The sequence below is a fragment of the Protopterus annectens genome, chromosome 4.part1 (assembly GCF_019279795.1).
Source record: "Protopterus annectens isolate FY-2018-M chromosome 4.part1, PAN1.0, whole genome shotgun sequence".
In the NCBI taxonomy this organism is placed as follows: Eukaryota; Metazoa; Chordata; order Ceratodontiformes; family Protopteridae; genus Protopterus; species Protopterus annectens.
The window spans coordinates 426,322,017-426,328,637 of record NC_056734.1 but is presented as its reverse complement, the minus strand read 5'-3'; the positions used below and the strand labels follow the sequence as shown (position 1 = coordinate 426,328,637).

Genomic DNA, 6,621 nt, shown 5'->3' with positions numbered 1-6,621 from the left:
CTAAATAAGAAGGTGACTACAGAAAATAAGGAAGGTGAGGAATGACTATATGATAGTCAGGAATCACTGAATGAAAATAAGCAGGAAAAGACAAGTGCAAATATGATAGTAGGAGTAGAGGATGTGACATTAGGGGTAGAGGATGTACATGAATTTGCAGACATCGAAGAAGATGAAATTTTGGACTTAGCTTTATTGAGCTTGGAGCTTTACTTAACAGACACGAAACCGGAAGTGACGCTTCTGGTAGAGGGGAGGGAAGTCAAATTTTTGTGTGACTCAGGGGCTTCGTGGACCCTGATACATCCTTCCAAGTTACTGGAAGATTCAGAATCACCAGATTATATACTAGTGAAGGCAGCTAATGGACAGCTGTATCGAGAGCCACTCTCCCATGACATAGCAATAACAGCCCCCGTTTCAGGGATGACCCAGAGAAGTAAAATTGTGGTTTCTGCAAAATGCCCGGTAAACCTTTTGGGTAGAGACTTAATGCAGATATTTGGCATAGCTGTAGTTCCAACCATGCAGGGTATGGAAGCACAGCGACAAATGGATACTTTTGTAGTGCGACCGGAGGGTGAGACATATTATTGGTACAGTCAGGACTTAGTTACGACTGGTCCAGGGGCAGTAACTGAAGAACTGATGAACGTAGCCATCAGTAAGTCCCCCTCCCTCGACATTGACAAACAGCATTTGTTGCATTGTACTCTGTATTATTGTAATAGACCAGGACCTGATAAAGATTATGAACAGGAATTGTTTCAGAACCATGCAAACAGACTAGTGTTATGAAATCTGTACTGGGATGCAGAGGGAAACAGTGTAGTAAGCTGTTCATTGCCCCAGGAATTTTTAGCACTTTACAAATCTAATCGATTGCCACATGTTAGCTTAACTAAGAATAAAAATTTGAAATGGGCAGACTTAGGTGAAAAAGTCACAAGGTGGGAAAAGCAGACAGACTTAGAGCTCTCCGAACAAGGAGTACAGAAACAGAAACTGAATTGGATTACACAGACACACCCAGCTGTGCACTCACAGGCTAGTGAGAATAGCTGAGTATTACTCTTATTGGAAGAAGAGGAAAAAGTCTTGCGAAGTATACCAGACATTCTCTGGTCAGCAGGGAAATCAGATGTAGGACATATACGAACAGCAGGACCAGTTACTATTACGCCAAAGTCAGCATTTAGACCCCAGAAAAGACAGTATCCCTTGAGAAAGGATGCAGAGATAGGAATCAAGCCTATAATAGCAGCCTTACTTAAGGAAGGAATCTTAATAGAATCTCCTGATTCACCATGTAATACACCCTTATTTCCTGTCAGGAAAGCAAACGGGGAATGGCGTATGGTCCAAGATTTACAAGCTGTAAATAATGCAGTTATACCCAGGGCACCAACGGTGCCAGACCCACACACCTTACTGAATGATTTAAAGCCAGAGCAAAAATATTTTTCTGTGGTAGACATTAGTAATGCATTTTTCTCGATACCGATACACCCTGACAGCCAATATTGGTTTGCATTTACATTCCAGGGAAAGCAGTATACATACACAAGATTACCACAGGGATATTGTGAAAGTCCAACAATATTTGCACAAGAAATGGCAAGCAACCTGGCGGGATTCATCCCACCGAAAGGTAGTCAGATTTTACTTTATGTAGACGATATTCTGCTGGCAGCCCCCACCCAGCAAGAATGCAAAGAGGACACGATAGCTTTATTACAGTTTTTAGCTACTCAAGGTCACAAAGTAAACAAGGACAAGCTACGGAGAAAACAAGTTAAGTACTTGGGATATGTAATATCCAAGAAAGGTAGAATATTAGACGAAGATAGAAAAACAGCAATATTACAGGCACCTAGACCAACTACCAAGAAGGAAATGATGTCCTTCCTGGGAACTACTAATTTTTGTCGGAGTTGGATACCAAATTATGCTTTGGAATCTGCTCCACTGGCCAATTTAATATTCAAAAACCGATGGCAGCACAGGATTTATTACAATGGACACCTGAAGCAGAAGCAGCTTTCTGCAAGCTGAAACAACTGATAGCATCATCCTTAGTTTTAGGATTACCAAACTATCATAAGCAATTTATTCAAACTGTAGACTGTAAGCAGGGTTATATGACATCAGTATTGACACAGCAACATGGGGACAAGCAACGCCCCATAGCTTACTACTCATCACAGTTAGACCCAGTGGCGCAGTCCCTGCCCCACTGTGTACAAGCAGTAGTTGCAGCTGCAATGGCAGTGCAGGCTTCAGCCTCAGTAGTGTTATTCCACCCTCTCACATTGAGAGTGCCTCATGCAGTCGCAATTATTTTACTGCAAGAAAAAGTAGCATATCTTTCTCCTGCTAGACATCTTTCCTGTATGACTATACTGTTGAGCCAACCTCATATGACAATTGAACGATGCACAACTTTGAATCCGTCAACCTTGTTCCCAACCCCTGCAGATGGCAAACCGCACTGCTGCCTGCAGGAAATTGAGCAAAAGACATTACCTAGACAAGACCTTACGGATGTTCCCTTGGATGATGCCAAGGTGACATACTATGTGGACGGCTCGTGCAAGAGGGGTCCTGCAGGACAGATTCTAGTGGGGTATTAAACTGGTAAGAACAGATACTACACATGATCTTAGCCAAAAGGCCAAGAAGCGATGCAGTCGTTTCTGATACTGAAATTTTAGAAGCAAAATCTTTACCACACAATTTATCTGCACAAGCGGCAGAGTTGATTGCCTTGACAAGGGCATGTACCTTAGCAAAAGGTAAGAAAGTGAACATTTATACTGACAGTCAGTATGCTTTTTCTACTGTACATGTTTTTGCGCAGCAGTGGAAAAATATAGGAATGATAACATCTACTGGTAAACCAATTAATCATGCGCAATTTATTTTAGATCTATTAGATTCTATTCAGTTACCTAAAAAAGTAGCTATTTGCAAATGCGTAGCTCATACGAAGCAACAGGATAGGATTTCAAAAGGTAATGCACGGGCTGATACAGCTGCGAAGCAGGCAGCTTCAGCCACAGAAACTTTTCTTTTGAGCGAGGAATTTCAACCCTCTGAGACTTTAGATTTAGAAATGTTAAAAACAATGCAGACACTTACTACAAATGTAGAAAAACAGAAGTGGATAAAACGAGGAGCAATCCTTGAAAAGGGACTGTACATCTCCAAAGAAAAGAAACCAATTTTGCCGTCTAATTTGTTTAGATATGCAGCGTTGTTGAGCCATGGGCAGAGCCATGTCTCAACAGGGGGGATGGTACAGTTAGTGAATCGAGTGTTTACAACCTATGGATTTACAAATTATACAAAAAATTTCTGTGCAGCATGCCATGTTTGTAACAAGCATCACGCACAAGGGGCATTGAAGCCTAAGCAAGGGAGTTTCCCTACACCACCATATCCATTTCATACTATTTGTATGGATTTCATAGAATTGAATAAATGCGAGAATAAAAAGTATTGCCTTATCATTATAGATATGTTTTCCAAATGGGTAGAAGCTTTTCTGACTAAAAATCCAGATGCAGCTACTGTTGCAAAGGTCCTTGTTAAAGAAATTATACCTAGATTTGGCATACCGGAAAAGATTTATAGTGATAACGGTACGCATTTTGTGAACCAAACAGTACAGCAACTTAGTCGTTATTTTGGGATATCGTTAAAGAATCACTGTGCTTACCACCCCCAATCTGCAGGGTTAGTAGCGAGGCATAATGGGGTGTTGAAGAACAAGCTTAGGAAGCTGATGACTGAGACACAGAAGAACTGGGTGCACTGTTTGCCTTTAGCACTGCTGAGCATGAGAACTGTTCCAAATGCAAAGGGATTAACTCCTTTTGAAATTTTGTTTGGGAGGGCATATTATACACCTCAGTGGAAACCTCTCATGTCTGCAGAGCAGGAAGCTGACAGTTCACTTGCAGGGTATATGAGGCAATTTTTGAATAACAAACTTTTGCAGTTAAATTCTGTTTCAGATAAAGAACAACCGAAATCGGAAGCACCAGTAGCCCCAGGCACCTGGGTCTGGGTGAAGATTGTGAAACAAAAGAATTGGAGTTCTCTGAAGTGGGAAGATCTGTACCAGGTACTACTGTCGACACGCACTGCAGTCAAGATCGCAGAGCGAGCTTCCTGGATTCATTTGACGCACTGTAAACTGGTTAAGAACTTTGAGTTGGACAAAAACTTTGCTACTGTTGTACAACAAGAACAAAATGGCCAGGTACAGAGTGAATAGAGACATTGAGCAACCTCAGAAAACTTGTATGATCATTTTAATTGTTATGTTAATCACACTGTTCTTTTTGTTGTGGCCACTCCTTTTTCCTGCCACAAAGGTTGAACTGATTAAACGTAATGAACCAAACATAGACTGGCATCCAAACTTTAACACTTATCAGGCAATTACACGTGTGTACGCTGAGACTTTTAATGTTTCGAACTGCTGGGTCTGTACGGCCATACCAACAGCATATGGGGGTTTATTGATGACTGCTATCCCCCTAGGGGTCAATGAGACCTGGGAAAATCTGGTTTTTGACACAGTTGTTATTAAAGCACATGATAAAGTAGCACTGTATTTGCCTGTGACACAAAAAGGAATTGTATGTTTTTACAAAAATGACACCATCCAAGTGAGATGGAGTAAGTGTAATGTTATAGTACAGTATAAATGTTATAGAAAACCAAACGATTTGAGTGGATTTTGTAGTACAGATTATGACTCATTTTTGAAATCTATGCATAAGACTCTTGATCAGGTACAACGCAATCCTGTACTTTTTAAGCAGTTGTCTGTAATAGCTAGGAAAATGTTTCATGCAGGGCAGTCATTTCGTAACAAAGTAACAACTAAGGTAGAGGACTGTTATTTTGTGTGTGGTAAAAAAGCATATAAATGGTTATCTGAGAATTGGTCTGGCAGTTGTTTTTTGGGGTACTTGGTTCCGGCCATCCAACACACTGAAGTTTTGCCTCAGGGAAATATTCGAAATACCCGAGATGTGACCAAAAAGACTGTTAAGAAACCTGAGAATCCAGTGGGACGGATCAAAGCGGGCTGAAAAGACCATCGTGATGTGGGAACCAAACTTGTGCACATGGACTTGAGTGATGCTGTCATATCCTGGGCAGGTATATTACCTGCATATGGTGCAGTTAAATCAATATGGGAGCTGCGAAAACTGTTGAAACTTCTTGAAGTAATGAGTAATGTGACTTTTTCTGCTCTTGAACTGATAACTGATGAACTGAATGCCATGAGAACTGTAGTGCTCCAAAACCGAATGGCTCTTGACATCACCCTGGCGGCGAGGGGTGAGACTTGCATTTTAATCAAAGAAGAATGCTGTGCGTTTATTCCTGACCATCAGCATGAAATTAACGATCATCTCGAGGTGATTCAGCAAGTGTCGGCCATGACCAAGCCAGGCCCAAACCCTCTGACAGACTTTTTCCAGAATGCATTTAGGGGGTGGGGTTCCATTTTTATGAACATATTGATTGCCATTGGGGTAGGATTACTCCTAATAGGAGTTTGTATTTGTTGTGGAATGCCCTGCATGAAGAGATTAATCAAAGAATTCATAGATATATCCGTATCTGAGACTATGTATCAAAGTACTGAATTTGAAGAGCTGCTAGAATGCAAAACACTTTCATAAAAGTTTAAACTGAATGACTTTCTTAACTGCAAATCCTGAGTGGAAGAGGTTAGGAAAAGAAGCAAACGGTTTATTCTTTTTTGAAAATAGAATAAAAAGTATTAACAGGAGGGAAATGTTAGAAAAATATGTATTAATGTGTGTATGCTAAATGCCAATTAATAACCAAGTATTTTAATACGCTTTTCATTCTATTTTTCATGCACTGTATTTTATACAAATTGAGTTTCATATAAGACTGGAAAAGATGCTATTTGAAAACTGCAGTATGCTTTCTGAAACTTGCAAGTTGCCCTCTGACCTAGTAACTTCTAGCACAGCAATATTCATGTTTATGCCTTTTTGGAAATGTACTTGAGAAGCAGGTGCTTATCTGCTAGGTCAGGAACGAATGAATGAACAATGCTATATTCTGTAAATGTAATGATTTTAGACAATCAGCTTTGTTCGAAGGATGGGAACATGTGCAGCTGTAGTAACTTAGAGATAAAGCAGACAAAGAATTATTAGAGAAATGAGCTGCTAGCATTGTGCTTGAATTAGCCATAGTACCTTGAATGGTAACATAACATGTATCTAACTGGGAGTAATCAAGGCCATGTTGTTTTCCTCAGGAAGTTTCACATAAAAATTGATAAATCAGCAGAAATTCTTGGGAAAGATGGTCAGCAGATGATGATGAAAAAGGTGGTAATCTGTTACGTCAGCATGGTAGGACATAACCAGTTTAAGAATGTATAAAAATGAAAGTATTTCCTGTTTCTGTTTAGACAAACTCTGTATTAGCACGTTTTTGTCTCCTTGCTGCAAGATTAAAGTGCCTTAACCTGAACCTACCGTGTTTTGATCATTTTTAAAGTATATTTTTCCTTTGACACTATTTTTGACCAAATTGTCTTTAAATTTGGAAATA

At 40.0% G+C, this 6,621-nt stretch overlaps 1 pseudogene; it reads right to left on the bottom strand.

Annotated features, from left to right (window-relative positions):
• Positions 1-2,582: 2,582 nt before the first annotated feature.
• On the bottom strand, positions 2,583-2,686 carry LOC122801497 (annotated as a pseudogene).
• Positions 2,687-6,621: the final 3,935 nt, after the last annotated feature.